This window comes from Stenella coeruleoalba (genome assembly GCF_951394435.1).
Source record: "Stenella coeruleoalba genome assembly, chromosome: 12".
NCBI classification, from domain to species: domain Eukaryota; kingdom Metazoa; phylum Chordata; class Mammalia; order Artiodactyla; family Delphinidae; genus Stenella; species Stenella coeruleoalba.
This window is the reverse complement of record NC_137158.1, coordinates 45,412,892-45,440,324: the sequence shown is the minus strand read 5'-3', so window position 1 is coordinate 45,440,324 and position 27,433 is coordinate 45,412,892. Positions and strand designations below refer to the sequence as shown.

The window sequence follows — 27,433 nt, the reverse complement described above, 5'->3', positions numbered from 1 at the left end:
AATGGAATAGTGAATTCAAAGATGCCAGTGGTGGCATATTACATTTTTGAAAGGTAGCTTTCAAAATAAACAAGAAGATGCAATTTTTTTTTTACATCAATATGCCACTCATTTTAGAAAAAATATTTCCTCACTTAATATCTCCATGTAAGGTGCTTAAGGGGTTCAAAATATTATATATATTTAGTATATATGTGTATTCATACAGTTTCTGAATATGTTGTTTTAAAAATAAAGATTATTGCTGTATGTACATTCCTTTCCATAGCAAATTTAAGCTACTACCTCAGTTCACTCCTTTAAAATGTTCAAAAATCTTACTTGATTTTGGTTGTTCCAAATGCCAAGTCTCATCAGCACCTTGCTTTTTCTGTAGAAGGTGCTTAGTTTTCCCCTCTGGTGCACTTCCTATTTGTAATTTCCTGCCATCTCCCAATGTCTTCAGTGAGGAGACTAATTGTCATGCTTGTTTTCTGGGTTGAATACAGCAAAGGGCCTATCTGAAATAAACAATTCACTGTATTCCTGGAGGCTTTGCCAGACTGAGAAAAGCTAAAACATCTGTGGTGTTCCCTCAGGGACTTCACACCATGCCTGGCCTGAAGAAGGTGGAAAAAAGGGGGTAACAGCAATATCTTCTACTTCCTCTTTCCTTTACTGACACCAGAGTTAAAAGCTTACCTCTGTCTTCACATTTGATTCCCCTCCCTCCCCCCAATGCCCGCCATCCCGAACATCAGTGCAGTGGTGAGCTGTGTTCCAGGTGGCCGCAAGGGATGAGAAAATAGACACGGAAGGCAAGGAATCTGATGGCTGCTGCTCCAGGGAGAAAAGAAGTTTATTTTTATCAGTCTCTTTAGAAGCTGGCCAAAAAGCGTCTGTGGCCTTTCAAAGGAATTCTGTTACTTTCAGAACAAGCTTTTAACACTTTCATGATAAAACTGCATTATACAGAACTATCATTCCAAGAATTAGATCTAACATGGTAGGACTACACTGGCATACTTTGTAAAGTACAACTCATTTTAAATCATATATTTTAATTAAGGGATTATGTTACCCTCATTAGTACCCATATAAGTTGTACTGCTGACTAAAGATAAGGTAAGATAAAATAAGTGAAACACTGAGGTATATTGGAAGGGACCACTGAGACAAAGGTGCAATATGTTATTTGGAGAAATCATCAGATGTATCCTAGAATACATTTCTTATTCTGCATTCCCAATTAAATGATGTCTGAACTCTCATTTTCATGCTCAAAATCTGTTCCTAATAAAGACTTTGCCAAACTTATTAGGCTATTGCCTTAAAGAAGTAGAAATGAGTGGCCTCAGTGTGTAACCACAGACCCATTGATCTGAAGCTCTCACATTTACAGATTGCATTGTAAGTCTGATGATGATTAGACGTTTTATGATTTTGTTACTTACCAGTTTTTATAATTCCTAAAGGCTCTGTCTACAGCTGAAGGCGCCCTACTTTGGTTTTAATGCTGAATTGTGAATAAGCAGGTCAGTTTATCTTCAGAGGCATACAAATTGAAATTGAATCTCTGAAGACTCATCCAAAAGGGAAGAGATAGAGTGTAATATTTACTGCCTTCAAAAATATCATACTTTTGAACTTTTTGAAAATCATTGTAATGAAATAAACTTGAGATATACCATTTGCCATGTGGAAGACAGAAAATGTCAGAAATCATTTAGTAATTCAGTATTCAGAGGACTCAGCAATAACCAACTATGTGATTCAAACAAGTTTGATTTTGAGTCTAGTTTTACTAACTGGATTTGGATAACTGGCTCTGATCCCCCTTCCCGCTGCCTGATGGAAGGGAGTCTACCTCCCAAATCTCATCCTGTGGCCAGAACTCTCATTTTTATCTGTTGAAAGGCTCTATAAAGTGACTCAGAGTCTCCTTTCAGACTCAGCTCACCATGCTCCTTTTAAATCTTGTTTCACTCCATTGGCTGCCAAACGTTGACCTATGTCATTGCCTGTATCCTGGAATATAGCATCCTATTGTCCTCAGGAACAAGTAAAGAATCCTCAACGCGGCCTCAAAAGGCCCTCATAAGTTGGCATCTGCTTGGGTTGCCTCAACTTCCCACTTCCCTTCATGCTGCAGTCACCCTGAACGACTTTTCCCCTCCCACGTTTCTTTTATGTGTGGAATACTTTTTCCAGCATCTTCCTCTTCATCTCTCTGTCTGTCTCTGTGTGCCTCTCTGTCTTTGTCTCTGTACTGTCTCTCTCTCTCTCTCTCTCTCTCTCTCTCTCTCTCTCTCTTTCTCTCTCTAACCCACACACATAAACACAAACATCCCTATCCTGGAAAACCCCCAGTCTCTTCAGGGTTCACATAAATATCTAGAAGCCCTCCTGGGCTGGTGTGGCTGTCCTTCCATGCCCTTCACTAGTTCTGGGGCCATGTACTTCTACCTTGGTCCTGTTTATCTTTCTGAATTATAATTGCCTTCCCTTTCCTGTTCTCTTTGGGAACTCTTTCCTCGCTGCTCCCTAAGCTAGCTGAGGTTAGGGACCAGGGCTTATTCACCGTGGTGTTCCTATCACTTACCCTAGTGTTGGCTCCATAGCGATTTCTCAGTAAATATTTGTTGAATGAATGAGCAAACTGGAGACAGTTTGTCCCAACTCTCTCACAACATCTGAAAGGTAGCCCTGCCCCTCCCACCAGACCACGGCCCCTGCAGAAGACAGTCTCGCTTTCTGATTCTCCTACCCTGCCCCATTCCTTCAAGGTAAATCCTGCCATACTGGACCCTGTCCTGACCATAATGAGGAGGTTCTCAGAAAGCAATGAAATGGGAATAGTCTTCAGGAGCTAATAGAAATGTGGAAGCTGCCGGAATGGAGAACACCCTTTATTGGTGTCTTCATCATTTAAATCTCACTGCAATTGCGACAAAAATCTGGGACAGCTTTGTTATACTCTATCACCGCATAATCTACATTTAGAACCTTGTATAACACACAAAGCACAGATTCCACCTATTTTTCCTAAATAGAAAGAACAAGTTATAGTTAAAGTTGAAATTATACTTCCGTTGCCGAAGCCCGTAGTGCACTTTGCCGCTCCTTATGCCTCTTGTACTGTGTTAAGAGCTAGCACAACTTCAGGGCATTTCTTGAAGCAGTGCTTTCACATTTCAATATCATTGCATATACATTCTTGCTTTCATTCAATGCTGATTAAAACCCAAGCACACACATCTAAATATTGACATAAGGCGCTGATTTCTCTTGTGAAGAAATATGAACTTGGGAGAATCCTAAAGTTTTAACATCCTTAAGTAGTTCCAGATTTCTTTGTCTTAATTCTTTTTTTTTTTTTTTTGCGGTACGCAGGCCTCTCACTGTTGTGGCCTCTCCCGTTGCGGAGCACAGGCTCCGGACGCGCAGGCTCAGCGGCCATGGCTCACAGGCCCAGCTGCTCCGTGGCATGTGGGATCTTCCCGGACCGGGGCACGAACCCGCATCCCCTGCATCGGCAGGCGGACTCTCAACCACTGCGCCACCAGGGAAGCCCTCTTTGTCTAATTCTTAACTAAAAAAATAGATTATTTCTTGTCAGTAAAGTTCGTCTGGTATGGATTAGCAGTCCTATAGTGCACTGCCTATTTCTTGAAATAGAAATGGAATTGATGCAGTAAAGTAGAATCGGAATGAAAATAGGTTATTTTTGTAGTTGTGCTTGATTCTTTACTAAGCTTTGGAGTTTTTCCTGAGTGGTGAATTACTGATAAACTGATCTTGTTAGCTGCATTCCGTCATTTGCTGTGGAGAACACATTTCTATCTGGTTTTCAAAAGGAATCCTTTGAGATCTGCTGTGTGCATGAAATTTTATGCAAAGAAAAAAGTGTGTTTCCCTAGCCTTGGTCTTTTTTCATGTAAATTCACTCGGAGGTTCTTATCACTCCCTGTCCATTTCATCTCCGCCTCAACCTCAAGCATGTGCTTTCTCTACCCTGCCAGCCATCAGCCTTCAACCTTCTAGTGGCAATCGGTATTCAGGGAATCTGAATACAGCTGATAAACAATTAAAACCATGGAGATTTGTTAGAAGAATTTATGGTCTCACATTTTACTGGATTTTTAAAGAATACTGAAATATCACTTTTTTCAATGAATATAAAAAGACTTCACATTCCTGCCAAGTTGCTAAATCCACCTCAGTTTTCATTTTATTGCGTTCTATTTTACTGTTTATTGGGGGGAAATTTTTCCATTCATTTGGACTCAAACCTTGTAAGATTGTTAAATCTGCAAGCAAAATTATACAGAAAATGCAACCCTCGAGGCAGAGAAATGAGTAATAATGACAAGAAAAAGAATAACACTTTAAGTTACCAACACTTAAATTCAAGAGGTAAAAGAACAGAAAGGATTTGTATTGATTTTGACATATTTTTTTATTACAGTATGGTGTTCATTTATGGAGCTATATAAATCTCATAAGGATAATTGAGGAGCACATGTAAACCTGCTCCCTTGTCCCTTTTGGGTCTCTTCCCTCATGACTTAACCCAAATGTCAGGAAACAGCTGACAGTCATGGGTGGCTGTGTTTAGCCATCTATTGTTTCTCACACTAACCAAACTCCCAGAAGCCCATCTCAGGTGGCCTTCACCAAAAGTAAGAAATGAGAGCCACGATCCTCTCTCATCAGGGATAATTAGGGTGACCTTCTCATGTTTGGGGAATTTAAAAATATATCTTAAAATATCAGAGTAAAAAATATTGGCCATCGTTTTCTCCTTTATAATTAAAACTGTAACCCAGACAAGGCAACCTTTAATGAGAGCATTTCTGCTCAGGAAAAGATATAGGAATATCCCTCTGGAACTAAACCTTTTAAAACATCCTTGAATAATATCTGCATATGGCATTTCCTGAAGTCATTGAAATTTCCACATGTGTACTCAAGTATGGAGCAGTTTAGAATGAATTCTCTTATCAGGAACTTCCCTACTTTCCTTTGCCTATGAAATGTTTTGTGCAACAAACATCATAACCCAGGAATGTATCTGTTTATTCAGCAGATGAAAGTGATAAATTTGCAACACCAAAAAAGAGAGGGGGAGAAAGCTAAGATTTGCATTTATACAAACAGGGCTTTATTATTGTCAAAATTATTATTACTGTTTGTATAACTGCTTTTGTAAGCAGCTACATATTTCCTAATGTGAAAAAGCAAAAAGAGCCACCCCTGGATGGAATTAAAGAGAATTAAATCAAGAATTTTTTTAAAAAATATATGCTTTAATAATGTATCAGCCTTATTAGGGGTAAAAGTGATTCTGCAAATATTTGAAACTTCAAGATGAAAAACTATGATTCTTCTGGATTTCTTTGTATCTTTCTGCTTGGTCTTAAAAGAAAACACAACACCAAAAACATTCTGATTACAGATTTTCCTTTGATGTAAAGGAAAATCAGCCTGGAAAAGCTAAAATAGGTCCCATTGATGTTCATTCTTTACCAAATGCACCCTTCCCTTCATAGGGTACCTTCTTTAACTGGAGATTTATCCTCATGCAGCCAAAGGATCATAATGTCTTCCAACAATGTCTAAAATAACCCCATACTGAACATCATTCATTTCTTTATGTCCTTACATAAACAGAGGGATACAGGAAAGAGCAAGTACTTCATCAAAGGTGAGCTAAGTGGATCAACTAGAAAAGCGGGAAAATATGCATGTGCTTGAAAACAAGCCTTTTTTTGTGCCCATTAGACTGCAATCTTAGCTGTAGAAATTGCTGTGTATTTTATGAAATTTGGGCTATGGAGCGGAAACTTGAAAATGCAGTGTTGAGGTCATTTAATGTATTTCACCTGGAAATTTTCACCAATCTGAGACTTGTTTTGGTTTTTTGTTTGTTTTTTTCCTCTCTACTCTCACAACTTTTGGAGATTTAGCTGTGGCAGATCATGGGCTAATTTACCCAAATGGAATTTGTACTAGTACAAAAAGAGTGTTTTTTGCCTTTTAATGGCTGGTTAGTAGAGTACCCTTATCTTGCATAAAAGCCTGAGTTACCCACTGATTAATGTGGCACTGAATACTTGCTCTCTCACCGTGCCAGTATTTAAATGTGAGTTAATTTATTCAAATAATAAATACATACAGAACATTCTGTGTGCATGGCAGACGAGTGTTATAGGTACATTCAGAGCAAGGTATTAATCCTTAGCATGACTTACATAGCATTGTACAGTAGGATGGCCAAGGAAATGAGGACCAAATAGGTCCACAGTTCTCACCCAGCTGTCAGTTTTGAGATGTGTAGTCTTGAGAAAGTCACTTAATTTCTCTAATCTTTGGTTTTGTAAAAGGACTAAAATAGATATGATAGAGGGTCTCCAGTCCCCCTAACTTGCCTTCTACATTTGCTACCTTTTCTTTCTTGTTGGCAATCTACCTCCCCAACCCTGTGAATTTTGACTAGCCTATAAACAGTTTTGGGGAAATACTTTTCAGATGGTTATGGGATTATATCAAAAACCCCAGGGTAAGAGCCATGAGAACATCAACAATAACCAACCTGAGTTTCTATCAACACTGAAAACTGCTGTCTAAGCCAAAACCATGAGGACTTTTCTCCCTCCCAAAAGTCAGCAAACTCTACCGCTTTGGGGCCAAAGACCTGTCACCAGTTTTTGTACAACCTAGGACCATTTACACTTTTAAATGGTTGAAAAAAATCCAAAGAAGACTATATTGTGACACATGAAGACTATACAGAATTCAAATTTCAGTATTCATAAATAAAGTTTGTGGGAACAGAGCCACACTTGTTCCTTTATGGATCGTCTGTGGCTACTTTCAGGCTGCAATGGCAGAGTTGACTGGTTGATACAAAGACCATATGGCTACAAAAAATATATTTACTATCTGGCCTTTTATAGAAAAAGTTTGCTGGCACCTACCCTACTCTATAAAAACCCTGACCCTACTCAGCCAGAAGCCACCTGACTGTCCCTGTGCTCCCTAATGCACATCCCCTGACTGTAGTCTTACCATGTGAGTCAGTTAAATCATTCTCTTCTCAGAATTACTGTACATGTATTATAAGCGTCGTGTATTCTGCAAGAGGGTGTTAAAGTTTAGTAACATTATATGAAGCACGTGGGAGAATGCTTGGCACAGAGAGACAATGTTAGCTACTACTATTGTTATTCTTATTTATATGTATATTGATTTAGCAAATATATATTTATATGTATATTGATTTAGCAAATATATATTATGCTCTTATTATGTGTACTTGTGTAGTCAGGGAACCGTTAGGTCCTAAGGGATGGGAAGATAACTCTGACACATTCCCAAACCTCAAGGAGCTTATACTCTAAAACATATCTATTGAATAACAGTAAACGCGAAGTAGACTAGAGTCATAAAGACTTGCAGATGAAGTATGATGAGACTTAGAAGGCAAGAGGAGAGGAAAGGTGAAATCAGGGAAGGCTTCTGCAGAAGGCAACATCTGAGCTGATCTTGTCCTTTCCTTTGCACAAACACTCCTGAGGTCGTAGTCTAACCCTTCTCATTACCAACAATCGCATCGCCTTCATAATCCTATTTTCAAGTATCTCATCCCCAACTACTACTTGTCTTTCTATCTTGCTCCCTTTATTACTCCAATTTGAGCAATGCTCAGGGACCTACAATCCATTGACTCCACCACCTTCTCACTGCCCTCGCACTATCACAGCTTTAATTCCCTCCTACCAGCTTAACTATGTAGCTCCTCATCAAAATTCCTCCCTAGCTTATACCCTCAGTTCTGTCAGTAAATAAATACAGCTCTCTATCTATGCAGGGTCCCTTGCAGCCTAACATTTCTAGAGGAAAACACAACCATGCTGATGCTCTTTCAGTTCATGATCATTAACCGCAAGGGGTCATTAGTGCTGCCCAGCAGCTGTGTTATATTTCCCTCGTCCAGCCATCACCCTCTTTTCTTGAACGTCCGCACATCCTCCTTATTGTCTCTCAACTGATCTTTGTCTTTCCTATTTCATTTCAAAAATAGCGATCAGAAGAAAACTTCCAAAGAGTCCACCAAGAGAACTACCTGGCCCTAACCTCCGTGCCCACATTATTTGAGGTGAACCACCCATGCTCCCATCTGAGGCTGCCTTTCGGTCACTAGATCCCCTTCCCTTGTACTTACTCGTGATCACTGCTCCACCAGTTTTCTCCTCTTCATCCTGTATCATCAAAATTGTCCTCCTCTACAAGATCATTCCCACAGTGTGCAAACCCGTTATTTCTCCAATCTTTAATTTGACTTTTTCTTTGCCCTACCTTCCCCTCCAGCTACACCCCAGTTTTTCTGCTCCCCTTTAGAGTAGAACTTCTCTAAACTGTCATCAATATTCTGGCTCTGGTTCCTCTTCTCACCTCTCTTGGGCCGCCTCCCATCAGGCTTTCACCCTATTGCTCCCTGAAACTGCTCTTTCAGGGTCACCAGTAACTTCACGTTGCACATACAGTGATTCTTATTCCTCATCCAACTTGATGTTTTGCTATTTGACACAGTTAATGACTCTACTTTTCTTTGAAATGCTTTTTGTTTGCACTTGGCTTTCAGAAGACTATACTCTCCTAAACTTCCACATTCCTCACTGACCCCTCTTTCTCAGGGTCTTGCTTATTCTTCCTCATGTCCTTAACCCCTTAACTTGGAGTTCCACAAGGCTCAGCTATCAGTCCTCTTCTCTTTTCTCTTTTTACTCCTTCAATGATTGAATACATTCTTATGGCTTTAAATGCCATCAGTAGCCTTATAATTCCCACCCAGGCCTCACCCTGGAGCTTCAGACTCAGATACAGCGGGTTAAATCACTTAGATTCTAATAAACATCTCAAATTTAAAGATCCAAAACCAATCCTGATTTTCCTGTTCTCTTCCAGCGTTTTTTACCATCTCCGTAGAGGGCAATGCCATTCTTCCCATTGCTCAGGACAGAGCTTCTTTCTGTTATACGTCACATCTAATCCATCAGGATTACCTGGTGACTCACCTTCAAAATACATCTAACTGCATCCCACCTTCTCCACCATGATTACACTTGTTCTTGCCATGATGTTCTCTCACTTGCATTATTTCAATCTCCTTTCCTTTGTCTTTGTTTCCTTAGAGTTAATTCTCACCACAGCAGCCAGAATGATTGCTGTAAAACTTGACTTTGATCTTGTCACTATTCTCTACTCAGAATCCCCCAATGGCTGGCCATTTTTCCTGCAAGGTGTCTGCCCCCACCCTTCCCCTCTCCTGGTATGTCTCTGAATATATCTTCGGCTACTTTTAGTTCACTCCACTCTAGTCACACAGTGGCCACCTTGCAAGTCCTACAATGCACCAGACATATTAACATTTCAAGGCTTTTGTACTTGCTGTTCCCTGTACCTGGAATGTTCTTTCCACTGATATCTACGTGCCTTACTTCTTCACCTCATTTAGCTCATTGATCTAATATCACCTCAGTAATTACAGTGCCCTATGCATGCTCCCAGAAAGGAAGGAGTTTGCAGAGGAGTCCCAGAGGTCCCTATGGATCCTTGGCTGAGGGCTGGGCTAAGGGTGAGACCCCCCTGAGGCTTAGCACTGAGGGACTGCTCTGGAGTTGAGCATGGAAGTGCTGGAAGACTTTGAGTTTCCATTCTAGCCATGTTAACACCTTCTTCACATCTTGTTTTCCTCAACATCTGGTGCAAGACTAGAAAGGCCATGCCTTACGAGATAGGACCACACCTGCTATTCAAATCTTAAAAGCAGGCATGACAAGGTTTGAAGGGGAGATGTTTCAGAGTTAAGTCTTACCCAGTGAGAAGGGATTGAGAAACACCTCAAGCTTTCCATAGGTCTTCCCTGAAAGGGTAAACCAAGCCTACATAATGTCAAAGTGATCAGCCAATAATTTAACTGCCTACTAGAATAAAATCAACATACCTCAGAGGGAGAAAACAGACTCCAGAACTTGTACAGTATATCATGCATCACATTCAGTGTTCAACCAAAATTACTATATGTGTAAAGAAACAGGAAAATAGGGCTTCCCTGGTGGCGCAGTGGTTGAGAGTCCGCCTGCCGATGCAGGGGACACAGGTTCGTGTCCCGGTCCGGGAAGATCCCATATGCCGCGGAGCGGCTGGGCCCGTGAGCCATGGCCGCTGAGCCTGCGCGTCCGGAGCCTGTGCTCTGCAACGGGAGAGGCCACGGCAGTGAGAGGCCCGCGTACCACAAAAAAAAGAAACAGGAAAATGTAGCCCATAGTAAAGAAGAAAGGATTCAATAGAAACTAACTCCTAGATGACCCAGATGTAGGACTTAGCAAAGACTTTAAAGAACCTGTAATATGTTCAAATAATGAAAGAAAAATATATTCAGAGAAGTGTAGCATTAGGATGTGCTTCAGGTGTGGTTGATTCAGTGGCTCGCCAGTATCATCCACTGTCCATCTAACACTCTGCCATCTTCTGCTTTTTTAATATGTTGAGGACATATTTATAAGCTGCCAGGAAAGACGGGAGATTTGAGAGAAAGAGAACTGGAGCCAGGTCTTCCTGTAGGCAGGTGAGAATCAGATGGAGATTGCAAAGTGTTGAGAGAATTCTTCCTCTGAGGTGGGAGAGACGAATAAAATAAATGAAGGTTTATTTTATGATAAATATTCAGTTTAAGTCAGAAAGAGTAATTGGGACCCCATGTTGAATGGATTCAGTCATCCCTGTTATATAGGAGGCAAGATTATGTGCAGAGAGTTAGGGGGAAAATTTAGTGAAACTAAAAAAAATTTGGAATATGCTGTAGGGGAAGAGATAATAAATCAGCAACATGTAAACTAAATTTTTGCTTTAATTTGAAGTCATAATTGGTTTTTAAAATGTAAAGTGCATATGTGTTAAAGTTAAGCTTCTCTAAGACCTGGATTCATTATATTTATCATTTAGGTTTTCTGTTCATCCAGGACTAGGAGATTATATTAAGAGCTATCAAGTTCAGGAAACAGGCGTGGTGAGATGAGCCTCACGGTCAACTGAGTATCAGACTACACGCCAGAACTAGGTAGGATAAATAAGTAAGGACAACTGGTAGCCAGATTTTAATTACCATAAAGAAGAACTTTCTAACAATTAGATCTGTTGAAGTAGACTTTCTCATATCATTAGTTAATAGAAATATTCAAACAAAGGGTAAACATCATGTCTTTGTGATACCTTAGGGGAAATTTCTATCGTGAATTGTACTGAGTGATAACCTCTCAGATTCCCTTCTGGTTCTAAGACTCTAGAATCAGAATCTAATAGTAAACTCTTATAATAAGGCTACTTGGAGCTTTTTTCTTTAAATACAGGACCTCAACCAAAATATACTGATTTAATTTTTTCAGTTCCCACTTCCTTTGTGATCATTGTTAATTATTACAACCCATTACTAGTGATCTAGCTGAAATGTTATTTGTATGGTTTCTTGACTTCATATCTAGGGATAAAATGGTATGATAGAATCATAGACTTAAAATTTTAGAGCTGGAGTAAGCCTTGAAAGTAACACAGACTTCAACATTTTGCAGGAAGAGAAACTAAGGTCCAGAGAGGCCAAGTGAGTTGTCCAAACTCACGGGGCATAGAACTTCCTTGGGCGCCCTTCCAGAGCTGTCTACTATACAGTAGCCCCTTGCCTGTTTAAATTAATTTAAATGACTATTTCCGCAGCGTTTTTCTTTCAAATATCTAATTTATTTCAGTACAGGTGGAACATGTTCAATGACCAGGAGCATGAATCACATTGAACCAGTATGAAATTTTATAATGCAGTCTAAAACTGCAATTTATTTTAGCAGTTTCTTCTTAACACAAAGTCAAAGATTTTAAAACAGACTTGTGAAAAAAAATGTTTCTTCTTATATTTTCACTGAGAAGGAAATCAATAGAATCATAGAGCTTTCAAATAACGGTGTAGATAGAATGTTTTCATTTGCAATAGACTAATTAAATTACTGATTTTATCATTATAACTTGGCTTATATTAGCAAAATTGGCAGAGTCTGACTCATTAAGCTGCATTTGAGAAGTGCATCTTCTTTTTTCTGGTTTATTAATTTGGAATACAAGAATCCTCAGCCTTATGTCAACTTTTCCTGACAATCGTCTGCAGACCACAGTGGTGCCAGACGGCTGTGGTGCCGCCATGCAAATCTGATTAGAACTCAGAAACTAAATAGTATCCAGCCGTGCTAGAGCACTACTAGAACTGGAAGGGACAATTTGAGCACTAGCACAGTTTTCTCCCTCCCTCGACTGACCATGGAGGCACAGATGATGGCCAAAAGTGACTGATTGCTGGGTAAATATTAAGTCCATTATCAAGCCAGTAAAAGGTTATATGACAATCTGTGAGACACTCTAGCCCTCTGGGTCTTGGTTTTAGCATCTGTAAACTGAGGACTTTGGACTCTATGATCTCCAAAGATCTTCCAGCCTAAAATTATATTAATGAACCTGCAATAGCCCCTGGGGTATACTGATAGCCCGAAATTATATGGGCAGCCGCCAAACAGCACACATAGCTAAATGGACTCTTGTATATTTCATTATGATTTAATCTTCTTTCTAAGGTTTCCAGCCTTGCTCCAATCTCTGGAGAAAATTGAGTATGTTGGGAGTAAGCTCAGGATGCCATATGCCATATGGGACTGAAGGAGAATATGACTGTTAGTTTCTAAATACACTGAGTGCAGTGGTTCTTCAAATTTTATGGCTTAACCCTTTGCGAGTTGGATAAAAATTATAAACTGTCCCTTCCTAGAAATCACACAACCACTCAAATTTCGCTTTAATTTCAGAATGCTCATGTACCTCTTAGAGCCATCTCTGTCCCCTTTGAAATGTCTTTGTTTTGGTGGGTGGTATGTATATGTTGGGTTTTTCATAGCAGTATCACGATGTGATTAGAAAGAGCATGAGCTTTGGAATTCGACCTTAGAGCTTTGTTGCACAGAGCTCTGAGATACTAGGTAAGATGGTTAATCACTGTGAGTTTATTTTCACCCATCAAACAAGAAGATAGGGCTTCCCTGGTGGCGCAGTGATTGAGAGTCCGCCTGCCGATGCAGGAGACACGGGTTCGTGCCCTGGTCGGGGAAGATCCCACATGCCGCAGAGCGGCTGGGCCTGTGAGCCATGGCCGCTGAGCCTGTGCGTCCGGAGCCTGTGCTCCGCAACGGGAGAGGCCACAACAGTGAGAGGCCTGCATACCGCAAAAAAAAAACAAAACAAAAACAAAAACAAGAACAAGAAGATAACTCTTTCCTCACAGAATTTGGGTTATGTGAGGTAATAATAATATTGCCCAACACCATGCTTGATACATCAACAAATCTATTTCCTGCTTCCTTTCAAAAATGTGGCTGGTTTATACTTTCGGGGAAAGTTTTAGAAGAGCAACTAATGAAATTTTAGAATCATAAATTGTTAAGTGTTGAAAGGTAGTGATATAATAGTCCATAAAATTCTTAACTCTTAGACCGTAAGTTCTGCAACTTGAGATACTGGAGAACTGGAGTGAGGCCTGCGGGGCATCTTCAGAGTCCCACCACCTCCTCTTTGGCATATTCAGTGATCTTCCGTGGTCAGGTCTCTCTCTGGTGTGGGGCTTCATCCAGATCACACACTGCCTTGGGCACCAGCTTGGTCTCTCTTACTCATTAAAACCCATCTATCCCGTAGTTTCCACCCTTATGCCTTACTCCCTCCTCAGCTTATTTTAAGTTAAAATTGAGTTAAATTGTTAACAGTGGATAATAAAATATTTCTTACCACACCTCCAACTTTTTTTTTTTTTTTTTTTGCTGTACGCGGGCCTCTCACTGTTGTGGCCTCTCCCGTTGCAGAGCACAGGCTCCGGACGCGCAGGCTCAGCGGCCATGGCTCACGGGCCCAGCCGCTCCGCGGCATGTGGGATCTTCCCGGACCGGGGCACGAACCCATGTCCCCTGCATCGGCAGGCGGACTCTCAGCCACTGCGCCACCAGGGAAGCCCCCTCCAACTTTTTAACTGCTGCCTTCAGTACTTGTTGCCCAAAGAAATGACTAATTGCTTAGTAATGGCTCAATTCCTCATTTCTGGATTGTTGCTTGACAAGCAACTACCTGTGGGTGTCTTGTAGTTTATACTTTGGGAAATGGAAGATGAGACTTGGTCAGAGCAGAATTCATACTGTTTCAGACATGTCTCTTCCTGTAGTTGGGTTAGGATGAAAAGTTTTAAAGAAACAGTTTTAACTGCTGTTTATAAAAATATTAGGGAAGTGCTCGGGGAATGTGTACTGTTTCCATCCTTCCTATTTATTTTCTATTCTTCTAAGTCATGAGAATGAGTAGCAGTGGCGGAGAGAAACTGAGGCAGATCTGATTAAGCTTCCCTCTTATCCTTTTATCCATTAGTACTTCTTATTCCAACAATAAGAATACATTCTATGTCAGATCCCCCCTTAGAGAGTTGAGTGAGCCTACACCCCTGGATGGTGGAGGAGTGGGAAGCTGCACATACGGTGGTATTGAATGCTCCCTGAGGACTCGGGTTCTGGTATGAGTGTCTGCACCACACAGCACACAAGGTCAAAGAACCAGGAGAGAGAGGTTCCCTGGGCCAATCATAGTGACTATGATTGAGGAAAGTGGACATTCATGATTGATTGTCTGGTAGAAAGCTCAGGACCTATATGGGGTGTACAAACTTAATGTTCTATGTCTATACCCAGGAACAGATGACAAAGTTTTATAAATTGATTTTTTTTCTCTATTCCTTAATTGTGTTCATAGGGACTTGTATCATGAGAACTAGAGGAAGGGTGGGCAGCAACACAAATTTTCCCAGGGAAGATGTCCAAGGAAGCCACATTTTCTGAAAGCAGTGACCTGGAACTTGTGAAAGAGTATACTGATGTGGATATTGTACAAAAAAGAAATTGCATGTTCTGTCTGGCTTCTGTTCATCATGGCCCTGTCTCCCAAGCCCTCGGGAATTCTAAGGTCCAATGGTAGCTTGGCCTAATTGATTGGTCCAGCCTGTTCCCTGGATCTAGCAAGTCATTCCTTTGACCAAACCCCTGCCTTATAAAAAATAAATAGAGAAGTAAACAGCCCAGTCCAGAAGCTAGAAGTACATCTGCTACCCTGATTCTAGGAAGAGGGACTCTCCCTTGTCTTCTCTGAATCTGAATCTCTGATCTGTCCTCTGGGATCTAGTGTCTGCTTCACCATCCCTCATCTCAAGGCCCAGAGCCCCACCCTGAAGCCAGGGCAAATGGACACTCTTTTCTCAATATTCTGCACAGTAGCTGGATTTTTAATTGCAAAAATAACTTTATCATACTGACTCATTTTTATAACTTCCATTTTTTATAATATTAAATTATCTACCAATAAATCTTCAGTTATTTTATTATTTTTTTCATGCTTCTTGAAAGACCAATTCATTCTGTGTCACATTTGCCATGTCTGAGATTTTGTGTCAAGACACATGTGACTGTGCTTTGATCCGAGGCTGGCATTTTTGTTTAGAGGCAAGACAAGGAAGATGCACTAAAAAGTGGGAGCCCCTGTTCTCTGCAGACGTGAGAATAACAGGTACCAAAAAGTGTATCTAATAGGCAACTAGACATACTTTTTACAATTGAAACGGAATTTTTCCCTAGTATATTTGAACTACTATTTGAGTACTGGGCGTGGACAAGAAGCTTAGCTTGGCCACTTAAGTTATTTCAAATACAGACGTTTTGTGTATCCTTTTGATACTTTTGATCAACAAAAATTGGAGCAAACATTTCTTTGAAAAAAAGCTGGTGCTTGTCATCTATCTTAAAAGGTTCTTGGTGACATGTCTGTGAGGCAGAAAAATACTGACATGAATACTGGCAAATTATGGTTCTCAAACCTGCATGGTAAGTATTAATGTTGTTTTCTATTCCTCATAATTTGATGCATTTCTGAGAATTTTTCAAAAAGAAGCCCACACATTGCATTTAAAAATGGAAAATGACAATCAGTAATTGTTTTTCTTGCTTCTCTCACGATGAGACTTGACTTATATATAGTTAACTAATGCTTCTCCATTTAACTTAAAAGTGAGAAGAGAGATATTTGACTCCATTTATTTTCAAAAACCAATTTTTAAACTTTTGTAAGTTCAAATTCTTGTGAAATGCTCCCTAATTTTTAAACCTTATCTCTGAATTCAAGCAGAATTTTCCTTTAGGCAAATTTAGGGCATCAACAAACATGAGAGAAGGGATATTTCAGGCAGGTAAACTCACTGATACCCAGAAATTAAACTACTTGCTTTCCCTACAGACAGTGCTGATGCCACCCACCTCTGAGCTGGCTTTCTGCCTTTGAGACTAACAACCTGAGCAATAAGGCAGAGCCCAAAGACCCCATAAAACTGGTCTCCCCTGTAACCCATCCTCAAGGTAAATATCAGAACGTTTCCAGTGTACTTTAGAAACTACCAGATAAGAATACTCATTTTTAATTTTGTTAAGGCAGGATACCAATAAGCCAATAAGTAGTCTTTCTCCTCATTGGGCCCAACACAATATCGACATTGTCAGTCCTGTTATATTTTCCTACCCAGCTCTCTTTTTTAGTTCTCCATGACAATATCAAACCTCCACTTACCTCTAACCATCACATCACAAACATATTTCTCAACCCTATCTAAATGGAATACCTTGCTTCTTTCTTCAAAAAGAAAATCAAATCTCCTTTATTTTCAACCCTTTCCCCTGTAATGATTCCTTCAAATTAGCAATGAAATATGGCAAAGCCTTGCATATGAGTGGGGAGGGAGAAGAAGTAGGATATGCCAAGGGTTTCTGGATATGACAGCTGGTAGTTGACAAGGTCATTAACTAACAGAACAGAAGATAGAAAGCAAATCTTAAAGTGAGAGTGATGAGCTCAGATTGGGTTCCTTGAGTTTTAGGTACCTGTGGGACATTTGGGTGAAGGTGTCTCTCAAGCAATTGGATACAAATTCTGTTTCCTGAGATTGGAACTAGGTTGCAGGGTGGGTGCCATTGACATATAAATTATATTTTATCCATAAGACTAAAAGAGATCACCTAGGGACACATATAGAATGAGAAGAAAAATGAACCAGAGGTGGAATCCTGAAATGCACCAAGAATGGGTGGGCAAAGAAGAGATGCCCCCCCAAAAGGTTAGAACATACACTCAGAAAGGACAGAAGAGAACCAGAAGAGAGGGGTGTCATGAAAGACAAGGAGTAGAGGGAATAAGTAGACAATGGTGTTAACTATATCTAATAAGAGGAGAATTGAAAACGGTCATGAGATTTGGTCTGAAGGACATTGGTGACATTGACCAGAGAGATCCAGAAGAGTCAGTCCTTTGCTAGAACCAGTTGACTCTTGATTTCTTAAAAAATTATCTCCTTGGGTTCTCCTATCATTCTCCTGCAATGTAGCTGCTCCTCTACTGGATCATTTCCATCAAAGTGAGCTAATATATCCATACTTGACCCAGACCTTCCTCCAGCAACTACCCAATCTTTCCGCTCCACTCTCACAGCCAAGCTGCTTGAAAGGAGTGTTTATGCATGCTACATCTGCCATTCAGAATCCATTTCACTCATTAACCCACTCCAGGTTGGCTTCTGCACCATTACCACCCCCACTTTCTAGTAGAACTGCTTTGATATTAAGAGAACCAGTGACCTCCAGGCAACCAAACCCCATGGACACTTTTAGGCCTCTCAGCAGAATTACACATCATCCACCCCTTTCTCCATTTTCATACATTCTCTTCTCTTGTCGTGACACCATATCCTTTTGGCATCCTTTCTATCTTATGTAAACAGTTTTTGCTTTGTATCCTTTGCTGACTTATCTTCTTCTACCCAACTTCTCAATGAGACATTTTTCCTGGGTTTTCCTGGGTCCTAGACCCATTTATCTTGTTTTCCGAACTCTCCCCATAGATGACCACACCTGTTACTGGATTTGAAATGCCTCCCATAGGCTGCAACTGTCAGGTTTACAACACCAACCCAAGCTTTTCAGTGAATATCTGATACACACATACCTACTGAATGGAATGAACGTGAAAAACTCTTTCAGATCTGTAGTAAAAAAAAAAAAAAAGAAAGAAAGAAAAAGAAATACCACATTAGGAAACTGAGAGGACAGGAAAGATGAAAATGGGCAATAAGCACATGAAAATATGTTCAGCCTCGCTAGTAATAAAAATATCAAGTTAAAACAATTCCATTGGGCAATATGAAGATGAATTATAATATTTATTATAATGAGTAAGGTTGAAGAAATGGACATTTTCATATAACATTGGTGGGGGAATACTGTGGTACATTAGAAGTACAGTTTATAAATATAAATCAAAATGCAGATTATGCATGCCTTTTGATACATTACTACTTCCAGAAAGGCATCCTGAAATAATTCTGTAATTGCATGATATGCAGACAATGTTTTTAGGGTTTTTAGAGTTTATAAAAGCAAAGGTTCAGAAGCAATCTAAATGTCAATCAATAAGGAATGAGTTAAATAATTTATGTATTATCTATATATGAAGCTATCATACATGTAATAATGTGGCTCTATTTTTATTTTTAGAACAAGAGCAATACTATATTAAGTAAAAAAGCAGTTTACAAAATAATATTCATATTATGATCCTTTAAAAAAAATATTTGTTTAGACATGCCTAGAAAATAGTCTGGAAAGAGACCCAATACAAGGTTGATAGTGAGTCTTTTCAGGCTATGCTATTATAAGAACACTTTATATTTTTCTTTATACTTTATATATTTCAGATTCTTTCACTATACCATGTTATTAGCTTTTACCTCCTTAATTAGAAAAAATCTCTCTCCTTACAAATGAATATGGGTGTTACTTTTCTGTTCTTAATTACTGTTTTTTAAAAATTATACCTCAATAGCTTTATAAAATTGTGAGATATTTAAAGTGTATAGTGTGATGTTTTTATATACGTATGCATTGTGAAAGGATTCCCTCCATCTATTTAATTAATATAACCATCATCTCACATAGTTGTCTCTTTGCAGGGGGAGTGGGAAGATTTAAGTTCTACTCTATTAGCAAATTTCAATTATACAATACAGTGTTATCAACTATAGTCACCATGTTTTATATTAGATCCTCAGACCGTATTCATCTTATAGAGGAAAGTTTGTACCCTTTTACAACCTCTCCTTATTTCCCCCACCCCCAAGCCCCTAGTAGTCGAGTTTTCTACTCTCTGTTTCTGTAAGTTTGACATTTTTTTAAAGATTCCACGTATAATTCCACGCAATATTTGTCTTTGTCTGGCTTATTTCACTTAGTTAATTACTGTTGACACTTGATGGCAATGGGATGGGGGATGAATCTCTCTCCATATCCATTTTCTCTTATGACCAATTTTGAAAGAAGACTATGGAGGCTGAGCCCCACACTCCCTTCGTCCTTCCCTGGAGAGGTCAGGGTGCTGCCGACATTGTCGTCCGTAAACACTTTTATGGACCACCTGAACACAACCTCATTTTCAGACTTTATCAGCAAGATTTTTGCTTTTCTTTTTCAGTTAGAAACTAGCCATAGAAACTTTAAAAAGGGAATGAGATTCCATCTAAAACAAGGTTGGCAGAAAGCTACCTGAAAATAACAAATTTCAAAGCTTTGAAGATTAGGAGATACGTTAGAAGTTCAAATAGCTTTTTTCTTATCTGGAGAATTGGATAATTCACTGTTTAACTAGCTAAGAAGAATTTTTTTTTTTTTTTTTTACCAAATTTAATGAGGAAAGATAGTATATAAGAGTTGAAAGCATATTGAAAATCTTTTTTTTTCCAAGTCTTTTTATCTGTTTTTGAATATTAAGATGGAGGTTATAATTGCCTGAGTGAAAGTGGTTAATAAAGATCTTGAAATATTTTACTAAAAAGTATGTCTGACAGGCCCAGAGTCCTGAAAGAAAATTATAATTTAATTATTAAAGGCTTGTCTACTAGAAAAAAAAGTTTCATTTTTTGAGTATTTTGTAAAAATCTCAGTCAGCTGGAGTCCAACAGAGATAGCCATCCCTCCACCCCTTGTTTCCAGACCTACACTGATGATAATTAAAAGAAAGCAAACTTATATAGGGAATTTACTGGAAACAATAGCAACCTGATACTATTATATGTTTATTTAGATCTCCTACATTGTCTATATTTTCAAGACTACTACTACTACTATTTTGGTTTTATTCATAGGGAGAGCAAAATCTTCAATTATCAAAGAAAGATTCATTTATATTTAGTATATTTCTAAGGGAACAAGATATTTTTGATAGCATTTCTTCAATAAAAACTTATTCAACAAGAAGAGATCCTGAATCACTATCAATTAACCTGAGAATATAATAGTTCATAGTCTCTCATGCAGTCTAAGTAGTTGAGTTTCTACATTCCTTTGACTTTTATCTTTATTGTTAAGTAACATTGCTGTTTTGCTATTTCAGTCATTTTAAGATTAGATATATATAATATTATGAAAAAATTTAATATATTTGCAATATTTTAAATGCTTCTCATTTCATTTTAAAAGTGAGAGGAAGTATGTTGGTACAACTTAATCAAAAATACATGTTACGAAACATTTTTAAAAGACATGGGGCTTCCCTGGTAGTGCAGTGGTTGGGAGTCCGCCTGCCGATGCAGGGGACACGGGTTCGTGCCCCGGTCCGGGAGGATCCCACATGCCGCAGAGTGGCTGGGCCTGTGAGCCATGGCCGCTGGGCCTGTGCGTCCGGAGCCTGTGCTCCGCAACGGGAGAGGCCACGGCAGTGAGAGGCCCGCGTACCGCAAAAAAAAAAAAAAAAAAAAAAATAGGGAAATCTAAATGAGAAATTCCACTTTTAAAAAGTGAAAACAATTTATAGAATTTTATTGCCATCAGTTGCTTTTTGTTAAATAGGAATTTTTGCTTGCTTTTTGAGATGTTTGGAGAAGCATGTGCATTGCAGATTGAAGCTCTAAATCATCGCTCAGACATATATCTATGTCTGTATCTATATCTGTTCTGTATCTTATCTAGATCTATATCTATGTGTTAAGGGATTCCAGCAAAAAATGTCTAGAAATCTTAGTAATATCCTTTTCAATAAATAAAGATAATCACACTGAGGTAGCACATTGATTTTTTAAATTAATTTTTATCAGAGTATAGTTGCTTTACAATGTTGTGTTAGTTTCTGCTGCACAGAAAATGAATCAACTATACATAGACATATATCCCCTCTTTTTTGGATTTCCTTCTCATTTAGGTCACCACAGAGCACTGAGTAGAGTTTCCTGTGCCATACAGTATGTTCTCATTAGTTATCTATTTTATACATAGTATCAATAGTGTATATATGTCAATCCCAATCTCCCAGTTCATCCCACCCCCTGCTTGCCCCTTGGTATACACTCCTTTGTTGTCTATGTTAGTGTCTTTATTTCTGCTTTGCAGATAAGATCATCTATACCATTTTTCTAGATTCCACATATATGCGTTAATAAGAGACATGTGTTTTTCTCTTTCTGACTTGCTTCATCCTGTATGACAGTCTCTAGGTACAAGCACATTGATTTAAAACTTGTTAAAGTTAAAACTTGATTGTTTAGCGGCTTAACCACTAAAGTGCTATCTTGGTAGAAGAACCACTTAGTTGTAGAAGAGTACCCGTTTTACAGTGTGTGGTACATGTCTTCTCCCTTACTTAACAGGACAAGTCAGTCAACAGATTTTAATTGCATTTCTGCCATGTGCCAAACAACAATCTGTGGAGACACAAAGCACTGAGACACACAGTCCTGCCTTGTGTAGTTATAATCTAGGAGGGGAGACATGATGCATATTCATTAAAAGCTGTTACCATGATGTCACATGAGTGTTAAAGAATTATATAAATAGTTATTAAATTTAGTATATAGAAATAGAGATTGATGGAAAGGCAATGATATCGTAAATTATAGACACAAAAACTTTTTCTCCAAAATCCTCTGTGAAATGATTAACTGCTCATGTTTTTACTGGCTACAATAATGATTCCTAATCATTGTTGATTACTAATTGGTTAATAACATGTAATAGTTCATCTACAAAGGGTATTGAGTAGGATCTAAGAAAACTGAGGCTAATCTGAAGGTTCAGATCAATAATAACAGTAAAAAATAATAATATTAATAGCTAATATTAACCTAACTACTGGCCAGACAGTGTGATGTGGCCTGTGCATGGAGTGTAAAATAAGAAAATACTTTTACTATCTCCAGATGAGAATCTAAGCTATTAAGTCTTTCCTTGTCCAAAGCCTTGCTCTAAGTATTTGTTTCCCGCATCATCTCTACTTCAGAACCCATGTCTTACTAACTTTATTGTCTCCATAATTTTAAATAACCAGGAGCTGGCAATTCAGTTGGAGTCAAAGAACCCTATCAAATGGAAGTCAACCTTGGTAAAACAGAGCTAAGAACATCAAAACTGGGGACTCCAGGCAGTTAGAGGAATATAACAAGAGGTCAGGACAGCCAGCAGTTTTTAAATTGGGGGGAAATTGCCTACCAACAAGGATTGAGAACTAGGGCAAGGAGACTGGGCAAAAAGGGCTTCAATTAGGGAAGAAGGCACTGCCGAGGGGTGCCCTGTCCCCAGGTGTCCCCCCACTGCTAAAGCCTAAGGACGAGACACTCAGCTTATCACCATGCCCAGGGCCATAGCTGCAATGCCTTCCTCATCTTCCCTTCTGGCCTTGCATCTCCTCCATCCCCCGAAGTCTTACACAGCACTGGTCTGCCCTGCTAGTGTATGTTGCCGTGCTGCTGATGGTGTGCAGTTAGTACTGTAAGTGGGAACTTTTTTTTAAAATCTAAATTCAAATTTCTGTGAGAACTGGTTGGTACACAGAATCCCATCAGGGAATCCTGAGTCTTCAAGATCTGAAACAGGAGCCAAATCTTCAGGTACTTTTTCCCCAGGGTCAAATCAGCTCTCCAAAGGAGGGCACATGTGGATGAAGGAAGTCAACCCGGGCGCCATCTTTTATTTGTGTGTAAGGAAAGGCCGTTGGAAGCCTCTGCATTTTGTGGCTCAGTTGTTAAATTTATTGGAAGATGGATTCAAGAACGTTTATATTTGGATTTGAAGTCTATAATAACTTATTAAAAAGAGACCCACATGTAGGATATATACACATAAAGGGATTAAAGACAGGCACAGACTCTGGACAAAAGTTACTCAGTATCCAGGACCTTGATAACAAAAATACAGGATTGCCTCAAGCAGGGTATTTCTATAAGTTTCCTGTTAGTTTTAATAAAATCCTGAGTTTTGTTTAGCTTGTTACCTGATAGTAGTAGAGATGTACAAACCAGACTGTGAACCCTGACTGCCTGGGTTGAAATCCTGCCTCTGTTCCATCTCAGCTATGACTTTGGGTAAGTCACTTCAGCTCTTTGAGCCTTGGGGTCCTCATCTGGAAATAGGGGTGATAATAATAGTCATAGGGGTATTATATGGTTAAAATGAACTATCTGTCAAGAGCTTAGAATAGTACCTAATATTTGGTGAATATCTCAGATGTGTAGATGTTTTCAAATTTTTCCCTGTTTTCTTAGGTCAGAATTTAAGATATGCCCAGATTCTTCTCTCTCCTCAGCCCACCGCTTCCATTCAGCAAACACTGCCAATTCTGCCTTCTAAGTAGCACTTGACACCATCTACTTCTCTCTCTGGAAGGTAACTGGGCTGTTACCTCAGCCTAGCACCCTTGTTGATATGAATCTCAATCACAAACTCAGATGTACAGCAAAGATTACACAATTTTCCAAAGTCCAATCAAATTCTATTCTGAAATCATATTGAATGTACCAGGATGATAAGAAATTTAAACACACTCATTTGAGCGTTTCGGGGTCTTCCGCAGTATCAGATCATCCTGTAGGGCAGAGACAAATGAGAATCTGGTCCTTGGTCTTCGTTGGTGGCCATGAGGTGTCCACCACCACAGCGTGCATTGTTCTGCTTCATCCTTCCCACGCTTGGGTACAGAAATCTTGCCGAGGTTGTCTGTGGTCTCATCTATCTTCTTGTAGCACACACTCATTTTCTTCATGCAGTGTTGCCTCTTCTCTGGGTAGTCTTTCAAAGAGGACCTGTTTTCCAAGAAGCAAGCTCAAACCCTCTCCTCTCTCTTACTTTTCTCTTCTCTCTCTTTGCTCCTCTCCTTCTCTTCTCTCTCGCCATTTTCCTCCTTGCTCAGAGGACTGCCCTTCTAGCTTTGTGTTTCTTTCCAAAACAGTTTCCCTGCACCTCCACATTCTCTTTTATTAACCTACCTCACACAACCTCTAAGTTGCCCTAAGGCAACTTTGGATCAGAAAAGCCAGAGAGAACATTTCTATTTTTCACCTTGCTATATTCCTTCCCTGAGGCAATGAGCAGAGATTCTGCTGTCTGCTTGAGTGAAGAAAGGGAAAAAGAATTACCAGGAGAAAAAAATAGATTCCTATCTGAAACATTGTCTCACCACACATTCTGTAGACAGAAGCCAAGCAGACTGAAGACCTAAAACACTGCTTAAATCATGTCATTCCCCTGTGTAAACATTCCCCGTGGCTCCTAACTGTGTTGAGTATCACATCTAAACTTCTGGACCTGGTGTGCCAGTTTAGACATGTTAGTACAAGCCCACAGCCTTCCCCATTCTCCTTCCCTGTCACTCCGCCACTCCTGCCCAATGCTGGGTCATCTTAAACTTCTATCCCTCGTGAGAAGAGACATGCTGGCCCCTCAGATTTAAACTAGTGTTTGATGATAGTGTGTGTACTTATGATCCCCCTACCCTACCCAACCCCAGACAAAACAAAACAAAAACCTGGGAGGAAGGAGCCATTCTCTAGATCTTTGTTGATCCATACAGAGTACCTGTGGCCATTGAGCACTTGAAATGTAACTAATCTGAATCGAAATGTGTTATAATTTCAGATTTCTAAGATTTAGTGCCAAAAATATATAAAACATCTCATTAACAACTTTTTACATTGAGCACCTGTTGAAATGGTAACATTTTGGATATATTGGATTAAATAAAATAAGTTATTAGAATTAATTTCACCTATTTTTGTTACTGTTTTTTTTATGTTGCTACCAGAAAATTTTAAATTGCATTTATGGCTCACTTGCATTATATTTCTATTGAATCTGCTCTAGATTGTGACTGTGATGGAACAGCCTACAATATGAAAGCTTATAAAGAAAGGACAGAGATTCTGCACCCACCCATCCTATCCTCTGAAGCTCCAAAGATGACGGTGCTTTGCCATAAGCCGCAGTCGGGGTCAGGCCTAAGTTGGCATGAGTTTATAGGTATTGAATAGATTAAATTTTTTACAAAAGAAAGCATTCCTTTCCATTTCTCAGCACATTCTGCTCACAGGCCCCTAGCATTCTGAAATTTTGATTAAGAATTATAGGTATCCTTGCAATTATCCTCAAATAATACAGTTTTCTCTTGCAGTCATCTAGAACTTATACCCATCCCCCTCCACAGATGTTCCGGATACTCTCAAGCAAATAGTGATAACCCGGCTTTGATTCCCATGAATTCAACATTCCCAGTCCTCCAGTGTACAGATTCTCTTCTGTGGGTTACCATAATTTCACAATCAGGCAGTCACCTGAGGGAGGAACGGGGCTACCTTAACCCACAGCTAATGAAAAATCCTCAGTGGGCTAAATTTCTACAAAATTGAATCAGTTCATTAACTCTCAAACCTCTGCAGGTTAGCTGAAAAGCAGTCACATAAGCAATAATCTGCACAAAGGCATAGAGAGACTCATAGTGTTAGAGCAGGAATGGGTTTTGAAGAACTATCTGAGCAGCCCTTCTTATTTTACAAATAAAGGAAGTAATATCTGGTGGAGTAAAATGAATTAGTTAGGGGCAAGATGGGCATTAGAACCCATGACTCAGTCAACAGATATTTGCTGAGCTACTCATTGTGTGCTAGGACTGACTCTTCTAGGTATTGGGATGAAATAGATACCAGTGGTGATACTTTCCTGTTATAACAGAAAACCCAATTAAAAGTTGGTTTAAAGTGTAAAGGAAATTTATTGTCATGTAGCTGAGAAGGCTGGCTGGCTTCGGGCAACTCGTGACCCGTAGCTCAAATGCATTCTGGACAATGACTCTGTTTCCAGTTCTCAGGGCCACTTCCTCAGTGCTGGCTCCATTCTGCAATCCTCCTCCATTACTGTCACAGTATAACAACTCAGCAGCTCCTGGGGTTATGCGCTTTCAGATACAAATCTACCACTTTGCTCTTAGGATAGAAAAAAAAAAGACCAACTTGTAATTGATTCTTGCAGCTCTCATTACCTGAGTTGGATCATGTATTCAACCCTGAATCTATTAAGTCTATTAGTGTGACCTGGAGATTGGATATGCGGACTGGCTTAAGCCAATTGGAGGCCATTCCCAGAGTCAGGAATGGTGTCGAACCTATCCAGAATACATGCTGAGAATTCCAAAATACTGATAGGAAGGGGAAATGGAAAAATAAATGCTGGGAGGCAACAAAAATTTTAAACACTCAAGTGCTCACAGTTGAGAGCTTTTCCAATACCCCCGTTGGTTTTTCCACTCTGATCCCTGGAGTCCTAGGAGTTCTCTAGTGTGTCTTGGAGTTTGAGGGGTTCTGCACCACTGGAACTCCCAGCCCCTGACCTTGACTTCAAACAGAGCTAGTCCTCTTTCTTCTTTCTTCTTCATATTGGGCTTCTGTATAAGATTTCATTTGAAGAAAGTGCTTCGCTGCTGAAAGGCAATTTTAAAACCACTCTCCCACATTAATGCTACCGCAATGGCAAAATTAACTACGTTTTATACTTTTAAAACATATCCTTACTGCTACAGGGCCTCCCCAGTGCTAACTGAATGAATCAGAAAGGCATTTCTTGGAACACGTCTCATTGCTGAAGATTATATTTCACAGGCCCTTTTCTCATGCTTCTGATATTTTGCTATTAGTAAGTCCTTTCATAGACATTCTTTCCGTTCCCTGCTCCATTTACTCACTCAAAACACTTGAGAAAGATTTCTACTTTGCTAATACTTCTAAATACTCAACTTTAAGGTCATGAGTAAGCAAGTGGAATTCTTAACAGATAAGTGAATCTGCCGATGAGATCCAATAATGTAGACACTAAGCAATGGGATTATTGTTGTCCTTTCAATAATCCACTTGCTTACCTGGACTGAAGTTATACCCTATACTTTGAAAATTAACACTTAAAGTAACAAAGAGCCAAACTTTAACACA

General features: G+C 39.4%; 1 protein-coding gene across 2 annotated transcripts in view; it reads left to right on the top strand.

Moving 5' to 3' along the window:
* HS3ST5 (heparan sulfate-glucosamine 3-sulfotransferase 5) overlaps window positions 1-27,433 on the top strand; it is a 289,600-nt gene that overhangs the window by 52,875 nt on the left and 209,292 nt on the right. Inside the window, exon 1 of one of the 2 annotated variants that reach the window (XM_079939650.1) lies at window positions 25,269-25,475. The exons of the other annotated variant lie outside the window; for it this stretch is intronic. The gene's annotated coding sequence lies outside the window, so the exon portion shown is untranslated. Of the gene's footprint in view, window positions 1-25,268; window positions 25,476-27,433 lie in introns of those variants that run through there. 2 annotated transcript variants of the gene reach the window in all.